The following is a 13435-nucleotide window of genomic DNA, read 5'->3' as shown; positions in this document are numbered from 1 at the left end:
AGCTGTGTAAGGGGATGGCGACAATGAAAACTCGTGTTGAACTGGGACTCTGTCCTGATTTTCCCACTTTACACAAACATTCGCCTTAACCACTTACACTGACTGCCAGACCCAGACTTCCATGTGCCGTCGTTGCTGAGTCACAGACTGTACTCGTACGCACACCACGTAATTCCTGTACAGGGGAGGACATTTTAATTTAATTAGAATTATATATGTTAATACCTTCTGTTGCTGAAGGGCGTTGATATATATCAACGGGGACAGGTGAAAATGTGTGCCCCGACCGGGACTCGAACCCGGGATCTTCTGCTTACAAGGCAGACGCTCTACCCAGCTGAGCCACCGAGGGCACAGAGGATACTGCGACTGCAGGGAGTATCTCACGCACACCTCCCGCAAGATCCACATTCTCACCTCATATGTCCACACACTACATTCGTAGTGTCCCTACCCAGCACACTCTTTACTCGTGGAAGACATTCTTACCAAGTACCGTAAGAGTTCGAGTAATATGTGTTCATCTGCACAGAAGAGGAAGGTCATGGCCGGTATTGCCAGAACTATATACTTACATGGATATGGTGGCTGTTCTTTCGTCATGTCCTGGTATCGGCGAACAAATATGGTACTGCAATGCCTGCGTCGTTATGAAGAACGACGCAGTATCGAATTGTACTGTACTTTATTTACATTCCTGCAATTGACGCACCTAATTGTTTTGTTTGTTATTAATTCCAAATCCCGCACTGAATGTTATGTACTACTTCGTACACAACGGAAAGAAGAGTGTGTAGCTACAGAGCTGTGTGGCAACTGTAGTCGTAGGAAAGCTAGACGGGAGCAGAGGGCGCCCGTAGTCCAGAGCCGCTGGGTGCGTGGCTCAGCGTGCGTGCCCCATTGGATCCGCCAGATCCAGCACGACCGCTATCCGTATCCGACGGAAAATAGTAATTCCACTAGCAACTCTCAGACGCCGGTAGGGTGGTATCGATACGTGGCGCCCCACTGGAATACTAACATGTTTGTGATTAATAAATGCTATCAGCATTAATTAGCTTCACAATGTGGGTCTAAACCAAGTTCACCACTACAATTTAACTGGTGGAAATGAACTACTGAAATACTGATAAGCCATGAAATTTCTCATAATTAGAGACAGGAAGGAGCGACCTGTATTTGCCTCGAAGAAACCTTTAATAGCCCATATCGCTTCCAGTGTTATTTATTCCTGATGACCGGTTTTAGAAGTTAAGGCTGTCATCTTCTGATCTACAAAAAAAGTCCTTACTATACGTTCTGTTCCATTATGACTGTGTCACACAATGCCATGCTGACATTATACAGTCCGCAACTCGTGGTGGTGCGGTAGCGTTCTCGCTTCCCGCGCCCGGGTTCCCGGGTTCGATTCCCGGCGGGGTCAGGGATTTTCTCTGCCTCGTGATGATTGGGTGTTGTGTGATGTCCTTAGGTTTAAATAGTTGTAAATTCTAGGGGACTGATGCCCATAGATGTTAAGTCCCATAGCGCTCAGAGCCATTCTAGTAGTTCAGCAGTCGTTATATTATATACGTTAGGAAAAATGGTATTTTGTGTAGCTTCTGTATCTAAATTTCAGTTACGCAGTGAAACTTTCTAATGTACATAAATAGTCCATCATATCTTCCAAAATTCAAGGATGTGAAGCAAACAGGTGGCAGACATGGATTTGCTATATTACTCTGTAATGCAGCAAGTTTATGTTAGTCAGACTTTTAATTTGATCATTTTCCAGATACGTTAATTGAAATATGAGATGCTTTATACTATTTTGATATTGAATCCTCATGAAAACAACTATTTCAGTGAGAAAGGTGAATAGTTTCACCCAAGTATATAGTGATCAGTTTCGTGGTCCAATGTGCGAGGCACGACAAGTGAACAAAACGTCAACATAGCGTGATTAGCGTCTAACAGCATTGCCCTGAAGCTCTCAGTAAGCGATAGGGGACGATTGAAAAGTTTCCGTTTGAGGGTGTTGCCGCAGCGAGTACACAATGTAGCGCGACTCGTTTCCCGTACCAAATTTTGCAAGCACCAATGGGTCGCGGTTGGGATTTCCTCCTTTTTTTTATTTTCTGAAGGAATCAACTAAATCTGCATGGTAGTAGTTTATGATCGGACATCACGCAATTTTATGTAACAAAATAGTCCACCATCTACCAAATAGGACCATTAGTGAAGAACGGCTCCGTCTAACCACAATCCTTCGTACTTGTTTCAAATCTACGCCAGAAACCTGCTTACGTTCACAGGAACAATGAATGGCCTGTATCTCCACGCTAAATGACATACACATAGCAGCCATAAAACCTGAAATATCTACGGGACTGTGGTTCGAATATGTGAAGCTAAGTAAACTTCAGGTGACGTCCAAATTTGTTATGAGACTGGGACATGGATCTTACCCCGCAGATTTATGTACGATAAAAATTCTAGTTCCTAGATGTTATGGTCAGGATTAGACTGAGGCAGCCAACCTGAATCAAGTAATTCGAACGTGCGATAAGTATAAGAAAGCACAAGAAGTATTGTAGAGGAAGCAGCAAGAGGTTTTCCTTTAACAACAAGTGTTAAATCCTTACTCATCATAGTCGATGTAAATAAGTTCAGTATGGTGGTAGAATGCTTATAAGAAGCCGATATACAGATCAAACTCAGATACTATAATGTCAGCAAGGGATGTGTGAGAGAGTCTTAATGGAACAGGTTGTATAACCAACAAAATTTTTTTGAGCATCGGAAGAAGAATGCGATCTTGGCTATTAAAGGTTTCTTCATATACTGATAAACCATTATACTAGCGAAGATTGATTTCTCGTAGGATTAGAGCCTGATTACCGACGGATCACGCCTGACCACTCGAATCCCGCCGTTACACGTGTGGGGCGGTAGCAGAGGTGACACGTGGCCGGGTGTCGTGGCCCGGCTCCACGCGGGCTTCCGAGCAGATAGGCGGCAGCCGAACTGCGGGGATCCGTTACACGAGCCAGAGTTATTAGGCCAGCGCAGATACGGGCCCGCTGTGCTTTGCTGCTCTGTGCTGTGAGCCACCAGATGCGCCTCGCCAACGGCCCGTAAAAAAAGACCACTCTGTCCCACAGCCCGCATGTCGCCGTTCTGCTATGTATGGGTACGCTTGTCAGTCCACACAGCATATACGCAGTCCTTATGAAGGACTTTAATTAAAATGGTAGAGTTGTTATTGTTATTGTGTTGCCGTCAGTAGGAAGACTAGCTTGATGAATGTCTTTTCGCGAAACTATCCTCTGCAAGTTTTCCCCCACCTGTTTAAGTAATGCACTCTTGTTACTGTATTCAAGACTTGTTCTCCATTTATACAGGGTGGTCCATTGATCATGAGCGGGCCAAATATCTCACGAAATAAGCGTCAAACGAAAAAAGTACAAAGAATGAAACTTGTCTAGCTTGAAGGGGGAAACGAGATGGTGCTATGGTGGGCCTTCTAGATGGCGCTGCCATAGGTCAAACGAATATCAACTGCGTTTTCTTAAATAGGAACCCCCATTTTTTATTACATATCCGTGTAGTACGTACAGAAATACGAATGTTTTAGTTGAACCACTTTTTTCGCTCTGTGATAGACGGCGCTGTAATAGTCACAAACATATGGCTCACAATTTTAGACGAACAGCTGGTAACAGGTAGGTTTTTCAAATTAAAGTACTGAACATAGGTACGTTTGAACATCTTATTTCGGTTATTCCAATGTGATACATGTACCTTTGTGAACTTATCATTTCTGAGAACGTATGCTATTACAGCGTGATTACCTGTAAATACCACTTTAATGCAATCAGTGCTCAAAATGATGTCCGTCAACCTCGATGCAATTGGCAATACGTGTAACGACATTCCTCTCAACAGCGAGTAGTTCGCCTTCCGTAATGTTCGCACATGCATTGACAATGCGCTGACGCATGTTGTCAGGCGTTGTCGGTAGATCACGATGGCAAATATCCTTCAACTTTCCCCACAGAAAGAAATCCGGGGACGTCAGATCCGGTGAACGTGCGGGCCATGGTACGGTGCTTCGACGACCAATCCACCTGTCATGAAATATGCTATTCAGTACCGCTTCAACCGCACGCGAGCTATGTGCCGGACATCCATCATGTTGGAAGTACATCGCCATCTCTCATGCAGTGAAACATCTTGTAGTAACATCGGTAGAACATTGCGTAGGAAATCTCATACATTGCACCATTTAGATTACCATCGATAAAATGTGGGGCCAATTATCCTTCCTCCCATAATGCCGCACCATACATTAACCCGCCAAGGTCGCTGATGTTCCACTTGTCGCAGCCATCGTGGATTTTCCGTGGCCCAGTAGAGCATATTAAGCCGGTTTACGTTACCGCTGTTGGTGAATGACGCTTCGTTGCTAAATAGAACGCGTGCAAAAAATCTTTCATCGTCCCGTAATTTATCTTGTGCCCAGTGGCAGAACTGTACAAGACATTCAAAGTCGTCGCCATGCAATTCCCGGTGCATAGAAATATGGTACGGGTGCAATCGATGTTGATGTAGCATTCTAAACACCGACGTTTTTGAGATTCCCGATTCTCGCGCAATTTGTCTGCAACTGATGTGCGGATTAGCCGCGACAGCAGCTAAAACACCTACTTGGGCATCATCATTTGTTGCAGGTTGTGGTTGACGTTTCACATGTGGCTGAACACTTCCTTTTTCATAAGTAACGTTACTATCGTGCGAATGGTCCAGACACTTGGATGATGTCATCCAGGATACAGAGCAGCATACATAGCACACGCCCGTTGGGCATTTTGATCACAATAGCCATACATCAACACGATATCGACCTTTTCCGCAATTGGTAAACGGTCCATTTTAACACGGGTAATGTATCATGAAGCAAATACCGCCCGCACTGGCGGAATGTTACGTGATACCACGTACTTATACGTTTTTGACTATTACAGCGCTATCTATCACAAAACGAAAAAGTGATCCTATTAAATCATTCATATTTCTTTAGATACTAAACGAATATGTAATAAAAAATGGGGGTTCCTATTTAAAAAAAACGAAGCTGATATCCGTTTGACCTATGGCAGCGCCTTCTATCGGGCCAACCATAGCGGCATCTGGTTTCCCCCTTCAAGCTAGACGAGTTTCGTTCTTTGTAGTTTTTTCGTTTGATGCTTATTTCGTGAGATATTTCGCATGGTCACTATCAGTGGACCACTCTGTATTTTTTAACTCCCTCCCTCAACCCCAAACTTCCTTTCATTACCAAATCAACAATTCATTCATACTTCAGATTGAGTCCTATCAATCTAACGATTCTTTTAGTGAAGCTGGGCCATAAAACTCGGTTCTCCACAATTAGATCCAGCACCTCTTCATCGGTTATTCGATATACCCATATGATCATCAAAATCGTTCCGTAGCACTAAATTTCAAAACCTTCGATTCTCCTCCTGTCTGTACTCTTCATCTTCCGCTTTCCATTCCCGTAGTAGGATTTACTCGAGGCAGATACTTTCAAATAAGGCCCCCTAACACATTTATATCGAGTGGCTGTAATTACAGTGCACCTACTCGCGGATGTCCTTTGTGGCCTTTGTGGCAGCGAAACTTGGTAATTATGATAACGCATTAATGTGGAACCGATTTACGCTGAATAACAAATTAGCTCCAATTATGGCCACCAGGTGCAAATCTGGCGCTGTACGCTGTTTGAGTAACGGTATGACATCAACGCTATCATTTGAGAATTCATAACGTGAATGAACAGTTCGGCTATTGGGAAGAGAGACCGTGCACTGTTAGTGAAACTGTTTTATCCGACAGCAATTACAGAGCTGTATTGAGGGATTACCGCCCACTAAAAGATCTGAGGAGAGGCCCAGTGTCATAAAATTGTTTAAAGAAGATGATAATGAATTTCTAAAACACGGATGAGCTTGGTATGGCACCTGAAGAAAAAAAGATGTCCTATCCCAAAGGAAGCTTTTGACCAGGTTTCTGCTGCCGTAAGTGACCATGCAGCACGTGGCACGGGTAGTGCTAGTGCTTGTGTCGTGTCACGAGAATTGTCCATCCCATGGTCAAATGTGCGGGAAGTTTTGCATTCTGTTTCACACTGATACCCGTACAACACCCAGACATCTTGATCCGCAGCAACGTTCTGAATTTTATCTTCTTTTTCTGACACATATCGATGTAGATGGCATGTGGCCGGGAAATATTCTCTGGAGTGATGAGGCACATTTTACAGTAAGCGCGCATTGAATATACAGAACTGCCGCATTTGTGGTGCTGTTGAACAGAATGTTGAGCACGAAGAGACATTGCACTCGCCGTATGTGAAGTTCTAATTACACTGTACGACTCTACCGGTAAGCAGAGGAGACCAGTGAGCATCCTTGATGTGAAGCCATTGCATTATCCATAGAAAAGCACTTGCTTCGCAACATTTCAGTGTTGCTCTGGAATACTACAAACTGTCGTAAAACTGGTGAACTTTATTAAGACGTCGTCTGAAAGCGACCTCTTTAGATAAGTGGGGTCCGATATGGGTGGGGGGGTTGCATACATCTAATTTTATAGCAGTTGGATTTCTAGAGAAAACGTAATATCACCCATTTTTTTAACTTAGATGAGAAGTTGTTCTCACCTGGAAGAAGAAAATCACATCGGAGCTATGTTCTTTCTAGGAACCCACTTTCTGTTGAAGGTCGCATTCTTATGTGATATGTCTGAGAAGTTTAACTCACTGAATAGCTCTACAAGGAAGTGAAGCTCATTTCATTCAGCTCATTGACGAAGTTCCGGCCTTGAAAAAGAAGCTTCTCCTGTGGAAGAGAAGAATGAATAACGGAGGAGAAATGGGCTACTTTCCATGTTTCCAGCAGTTTATAAATGACAATAAGATATTTTAATCGAAGGGAAGTTATCTTCATGTCCATACTGAAAAATACTTTCCTGAGAACTGTGGTACGTTTTAGTAGGTTCAAGATCCCTTCGGTAATGATTGTCCTTCTCACTACAACACTGCATAAGAGGAACAGTTGATGAACTTACATCAGATTCTGCACTGAAAGAGAATTTTTCATCAATGACATTACCGACATATTGGTATTCGGCAAGAAAAGAGTTTCCAAGCTTCAGCAAGAAAGCATTGAAGGTATTAATTTATTTTGCAATGCCTTATGTTTCCGAGACTGGCTTTTCGACAGCAGCTATCATTAAAACCATGTGCAGATCAAGACTTTGTTTGGAGGAGGAAATGACGATAGCTGTATGTCATTTGATGCCAAGATTTGACGAGATGTATAAAAAGCCCAAGGTCTCCTACGGAGAAGGACGGAAACAACAAAATGGATTCGCTTCATGTCCCGTGTGCTCGGTTAACTTTCACGATTCTTTTTGCTGTGTATCACGAGCTGATTTTCATGATTCATTTAAAAGCGAAAATGGTGAACTTTGCTTCCGATTATTCTGTGAGTTTGAATCTCTGTGTGCGAGAAATCGCACTTCCGTGTCTGTTTCCTCAGTCTACAAATCCTTGTTGACTAATAGTGACTGATACGTTATTATCGTTGGCTCTTACGGAAACATTAGTGGTTTTTAATGTGTGTTCCACGTAAACACGGTTTCAGGGGTACACTGTATCAGTTAAATACACTTTCACTTTACAGATACTTAATTCATTGAATTTCGCCAAGCACAGTTTCCCTCTTTCTATAATCCCTAACCTCATTTACCTTGCGAGAGAAAATCGCTTTAAATATTCAGTAAAGCATAAACCCCGATCGATCGTTCTGGAGTTCACTAATTAAATTTCCGTTGCACAGTTTTCTCCTCTGGCTAATATTCAATTAATATTCATGGAACTTCAGATAATTTTGCAGTCAGGGGCAGGTAGATAATGTTAAGTATGTACTCGTGCAACAGATAGTTCGGCTACGGAAAGGCGGTGCTGTAAGTCGAAAGCCACTCCCACCGCAAAATTAAAACAGGGAACAGAAGTGAATTCTTTTAGTACTTGTTGATTTTACTGTTTCCTACAGACCTGAGTATCGTTCTTGCCGAACTGAAACCACTGATTTAAAATACTAAATCAAGCAAGACAGACAAAAAGTCTTTTTTACTGGCAGTGATTGGGGATTTTCTCTAAAGTTATTACGTAAACTTCTTTAAAGTGCAAGTGTTCTTGGTGTATTCTCAGAGCGTATAATGAATGAACACAACAGCCACCGCCACTGTGGTGGACGTTGCTCAAATGCGGATTTTCAATAAATAGCGCGAGAAATGAGACTGTAACACTGAGGTGACAAAAGTCATGGGATACCGCCTAATATCACATCGGACCCCTTTTTCCTGCGTTGTGGAGCAACTCGACGTGACATGACTCAACAAGTCGTTGGAAGTCCACTGCAGAAGCACTGAGCCCTGATGCCTCCATAGCTGTCCACCAGCTTGCACAGTGCCTTGTTGACAGCTTGGGTCCGTAACTTCGTGGGATCTGTGCTACAATCGAACCTTACCATCAGCTCTTACCGACTGAAATCTGGATTCAGCTGACCAGCCCACCGTTATCTAATCGTCTACGGTCCAACCAATACGTTCACGAGCGCAGGAAAGACATTGCAGGCGGTGTCGTGCTGTTAGCAAACCACTCGCGTCGGATGTCTGCTGCCACGCCCCATTAACGACAAACGTCCCTGCACTATCCTAACATATATGTTCGTCGTACGTCCCACATTGATTTCTGCGGTTATTTCAGGCAGTGCTGCTTGTCTGTTAGCACTGACAACTCTACGCAAATGACGCTGCTGTCGGTCGTTAAATGAAGGCTATCAGCCACTGCGCTCCACGTTGCGAGAGGTAATGTTTGTTTGTTTGTTTGTTCTCGACCTACCCTTGGCATTGTGGAACTCAGAATATTAAATTCCTTAACGATTTCAGAAATGGAATGTACTCTGCATTTATCTCCAAGTGCCATTCATCGTTCAAAATCTGTTAATTTCCATCGTGCGGCCATAATCACGTCGAAAACCTTTCACACATAAACCACAAGAGTGCAAATGATGACAGCTCCATCAATGCACTGACCTTTTATACTTTGTGTGCGCGGCACTACCACCATCTACAAGTGGGTATTTTGCTTTTGTAGCCTCGGTGTAAAAATGCATGTTACGATAACTCGGTGGAGGCTGTCGTGACGCAGTTCATACACATTTCATTTGGAGCGACGACAATGAATCCTCCTGCGCCGTCCACCTCCTCTAAGTAGGACTGACTGTACCAGGACGTATAATTCACGCCTCCCCATAGCGGGTTATTATTCAGTAAGAGGAGACACACCCACTAATTTCAAGACACGCCTGGAGGGCGCCCTTCTTTCGGTGATAGACTCGCTTACCCTTGTATTTACGTCCCGTAGTTCTGACAACATAATTGACGCAGAGCCGGCCAGGCGACGAGCTCGCCTGTGGACACGTAGATCTGGAAGACCAGACGTCGGCTGGCGGCGAGTTGGCTATCGACACGACGGATCTGTCGCGCGCTTTCGAGTAATTGTTCCTCGGGCGCAGGCTGGCGTGCGACACGAGGTGTGTTCTCGGGATCTGTCTGGCTACAAGCACACGAGGCTCTTCATTTTCTGAATTTACACGGAATCTCGTTCATTAAAGAGAGAGAAGTGAAGAGACTGTGTCCTCAGGCGTCGGCGCGCTCTTTCAGGGAGAGAAATTTACGGCAGGGCTGAGCACAAGCAAAACGACTGCCCCTGGCGACGCCCAGTGCCCAGCTTCCCAGGTACACGTCGATGCGGTGGATAACTCGGCCAGGCCAGTGCGCCGAGGAGAAGACAGTCCAGGCTGAAACTTTATGCCGGTCACCTCTCACAGATCCAGCCAGCTGCACAAACATACACCTACGAGGGATAATCAGAAACTCCTTCTCCGTTATTTACGTGACTCGTTATTTACGTGACTCGTTATTTATGTAGGACCGAGTGAAGTTCTCAGTGGAGCTTAGAGTTCGTGTGGAGGATAGAGTTGTTGAATACAGTATATATTAGTTACTCACTAACGAGTACTCCAAGAGATTTCAAGCACCGTTTCGCTACTGCCTTAAACATTTCTTAACTCGCATGGATTTTACCCCGCACGCAGTTAGATCACGACTTGGGCCCACTCAGTAGTTTCGTACCTTCCGCGGACTAGCAGTAACGGAAACGTTTCGTTACTCACTTATCTTCTTTCCCGCATGTTCGCACACTTATTTTTTATATTGATTTATCTTCATTGACGATTAATAACGTATTTCACTAATGGTTCAAATGGCTCTGAGTACTGTGGGACTTAACATCTGAGGTCATCAGTCCCCTAGAACTTAGAACTACTTAAACCTAACTAACCTAAGGACATCACACACATCCATACCCGAGACAGGATTCGAAACTGCGACCGTTGCAGTCTCGCGGTTCCAGACTGAAGCGCCTAGAACCGCTCGGCCACACCGGCCGGCCATATTTCACTAATTGGTCATTTTTATTCATTACATTTCTTTTAAAAATGCACAAAAAGAAACAGACACACGTTCTTACAAGAAACCAACTTTTTACTTCTCACTACTCGTGACTGATAAAGTTTAATTTTAAGCATTTTAATTTTTAAATATTTTTTCTTCCTTATCTAGTCAAATAGATACTTACGAGGGTCACCCCAAAATAAATGCACACTATTATTTTGAATTCATCTTTTATTATAAATGTTTGAAAGTTTTACAGTGTGTAGATACATCCTTTAGGAACAATATTTTCATTTCTCCACATAATTTACAACCCTCTCAATTGCCTTACGCCATCTTGGAACCAGCAGCAGTATACCCGCATGGTAAAATTCTGGACCAACCTGTTGGGGCCACTGTTTGGCAGCGTACACACGGGAGTCATTATCTTCAAACTTTGTTCCACGGAGAGGGTCTTTCAGTTTCCCAAAGAGATGATAGTCACATGGAGCCAGTTCAGGACTGTAAGGCGCGTGTTTCAGTGTTTTCCATCCGAGTTTTGTGATCGCTCCCATCGTTTTTTGACTGACATGTGGCCGTGCATTGTCGTGCAACAGCAAAACATATTGCTTTTGCCGATGTGGTCGAACACGACTCAGTCGAGCTTGAAGTTTCTTCAGTGTCGTCACATATACATCAGAATTTATGGTGGTTCCACTTGGCATGATGTCCACTAACAAGAGTCCTTCGGATTCGAAAAACACCGTAGCCATAACTTTTCCAGCAGAAGGTGTGGTTTTGTATTTTTTTTTTTTTTCTTGGATGAAATTGCATGATGCCACCCCATTGATTGCCTCTTCGTCTCTGGAGAAAAATGATGGAGCCATTTTTCATCACCCGTCACAATTCTTCTAAGAAATTCATCTCCACCATTCTCGTACTGTTCCAAAAGTTATCCGCATACCGTTTTTCTTGCTTCTTTGTGAGGCACTGTCAACATCCTGGGAACCCACCTGGCACAAACCTTTTTTAACGCCACCACTTTCAGTATTCTGCAAACAGTTCCTTCCCCTATCCCAACGTAGCGTGACAATTCTTTCACTGTGATACGTCTTTCAGCAGTCACCAGTTCGTTAACTCTCTGCACATCTGGAGTGTGTGCAGTACGAGGCCTGCCGCTGCGAGGACAATCCTCAATATTGCCGAACCCACTTCCATCACGTAACCTGCTTGCCCACCGACTAACTGTACTGCGATCGACAGCAGCATGTCCATACACCTTTTTCATCCTCTTGTGGATGTTTACCACTGTCTCGTTTTCACAGCACAGGAATTCTACGACAGCACGTTGCTTCTGACGAACGTCAAGTGTAGCAACCAACTTCGATACATGCAGTGACGGCACCACTCACGGGAACAGGTTGAATTAAGTTTGAAAACAAGCGGGAAGGATGTATCTACACACTGTAAAACTTTCACACATGCAGAATGAAAACTGTATTTTTACAAAAATAGTGTGCATTTCTTTTGGAGTGACCCTCGCATTAGTGTCTTATTTTTAGTTAGAAATACGAAGATCATTATTAACTGCTCGGAGGTAGTTATCGTTTGTGGCGATTTGCAACTGACTCTGTTGGAAACAAGACTACTTTTAATTATACTATTGTGGCATATCTCATGAGAATATGTCATCATCCACTGTCAAACATACAACGGCCTTCACTCCAACTTACTTCTCAGCATAGGAAAGAATCCATCTTTTTATACCAAGAGCTGGACAATTCTTCCATTTTACTCACATTTTCACGCAACTGTTGGTATATATTCAGTTCTTGTAGTGGATCTGTCGTCAGTTTCCTGTAACCTAGACGATATTGTAGAGCATACATGTCCAAAGATACAGTGCATCGTAATTTGGAATAACACAGGACCTGCAATATTGTATTTATTCGTCGACACCGGACAATCGACTTTCAAAGTAAAACGACTCGCCAGTACCGGACTATACATAATGGACGTACGAGTACAGGTTGTAGACACATGGTTGACGACATATGGAAGCTTGGGTCTGGCAGTGAGTCATTTGGTTTCTGGGCGGTGAGTACGGGACGTGGTGGCCAGGCCTTGGGGTGCAACCCCTGCCCACTTGGTCCCCGACCCTCCTTTTGGGAGCCATGAAGATAACCTTCCTTAAAAAATAAAAAAATATAAATGAAAATAAGCGGAATCGAAAAAGAAAGAAATGGTAAACCGACCTCTCGCGATACACAGAAAATCCCGGTTGAAGTCCAAGTTCGGCACAAATTTTCGTTGTCGTCATTCCATTCTACAGCTGATGGTTGTCAGTATTCGGAACTATGAATACATTTAATGTATTCCTGTACTATGATCGTACGGAGGTATTTATTATTCTCTCCAGGAGCTTCATGTTACTAGCTATGTCTGATGGTTAAAAAAAAATGTTCTTTCCTTCAAAACACTTCCCTCGTAGCTTTCGCTGTACTTATTCAGTGGTAATGGACTCGATTAATCATGGAATTTTACTTTAAATGATACGAAACACGAAAATACACTTCCATGCTAGTGCGGTCTAGTTCATACCTACTGCGGTTTGGTTGAAAGGGTGGAGACAAAGAACGTTTCTGAGAGAGAAGGAGAGTGGGTAAGAAGTGGCTGAGGAAGCAAGAAGGATAAGAAGAAAGAGAGGCAGTAGGAGGTAAGGGAGGAAAAGAAGGAGGAAGCATAAAGGAAGAAATGAACGAATACAGAAAGGGGCAAGAACATAATGAGTGGAGCGGTTTCATGGAGCAATGTCTCTTAAAGCAATCATTTTAAGACATGTTTGCACCGGCTGCTTGCTATAATCCAGAGAGGTGATCTACATTGT

General features: G+C 43.6%; 1 non-coding gene across 1 annotated transcript; it reads right to left on the bottom strand.

The window, feature by feature from the left end:
- Positions 1-278: 278 nt before the first annotated feature.
- Trnat-ugu (transfer RNA threonine (anticodon UGU)) lies at positions 279-353 on the bottom strand. Its single transcript has one exon. It is a non-coding gene; the product is annotated as a tRNA-Thr (tRNA).
- Between the last annotated feature and the right edge of the window lie 13082 nt (positions 354-13435).

This window comes from Schistocerca nitens, chromosome 5 (genome assembly GCF_023898315.1).
Source record: "Schistocerca nitens isolate TAMUIC-IGC-003100 chromosome 5, iqSchNite1.1, whole genome shotgun sequence".
Lineage (NCBI taxonomy): Eukaryota > Metazoa > Arthropoda > Insecta > Orthoptera > Acrididae > Schistocerca > Schistocerca nitens.
Note: the sequence above shows the minus strand (reverse complement) of the source record. Positions and strands in the feature narration are given on the sequence as shown.